Source organism: Octopus bimaculoides, chromosome 3 (genome assembly GCF_001194135.2).
Source record: "Octopus bimaculoides isolate UCB-OBI-ISO-001 chromosome 3, ASM119413v2, whole genome shotgun sequence".
Lineage (NCBI taxonomy): Eukaryota > Metazoa > Mollusca > Cephalopoda > Octopoda > Octopodidae > Octopus > Octopus bimaculoides.
Window position 1 is genome coordinate 145749671 of NC_068983.1, and position 879 is coordinate 145750549.

Consider the following 879-nt stretch of genomic DNA (forward strand, 5'->3'; position numbering starts at 1 on the left):
GTTTCGGTACCAAAAACACTACATAAAAAATGTTGCCCGTCAAATCACAAGGGTCCAATTTTTTTTATCCGAAGGGTTTTTTAAAACCCAATATTTACCTGCTATTTATTGCTATATGTGCTTCAAGATCCACTGTTCCAGCAAAGAATTATTCAATCCATCCGTCTTCTCCACCCATTATTCCTGGGAGGGTCGTAGGGGTAGAGTTCCCAGGCACCGCCACCATGGGTTTCTATCAGAAGTAACCGTCATTAGACTTTCCACCTGGGTTCTCAAACATTACCAGCTGAAGTCATGGATGTTATCCACCCATCTTGTTCTTGGTCTATCCTTAGGTCTCCTGCCGGTCGACACAGCTTGAAGAACCCGTCTTGCAATTCTTCCCGAAACATTATTGTCGCATACCTGTCGTACTGGATCTTTGACCTCTCAATGCACATAAGTAGAGGCTCGACCGAGAGAGCCTCCTTGATTTTCGAGCCATGTACCCTGTCGAGTAACGCTTAGTATCGCTATGCGATACTTTTGGCACTCCGTCGCCTACGACGTCGAGGGTTCCAGTTGATCCGATCAACGGAACAGCCTGCTCGTGAAATTAACGTGCAAGTGGTTGAGCATTCCACAGACACGTGTACCCTTAACGTAGTTCTCTAGGATATTCAGCGTGACACAGTGTGACAAGGCTGACCCTTTGAATTACAAGCACAACAGAAAAATTTCAGTCGAACGAATTGACTCCAGCACTTATTTTTTGTAAAGCCTGGTACTTATGTTACCAGAGTCTTTTGCCGAACCGCTAAGTTACGAGTACGTAAACACCAACACCGGCTGTCAAGCGGTGGTTGGGGACACAAACATACACAAAGGATCAATTTCCGA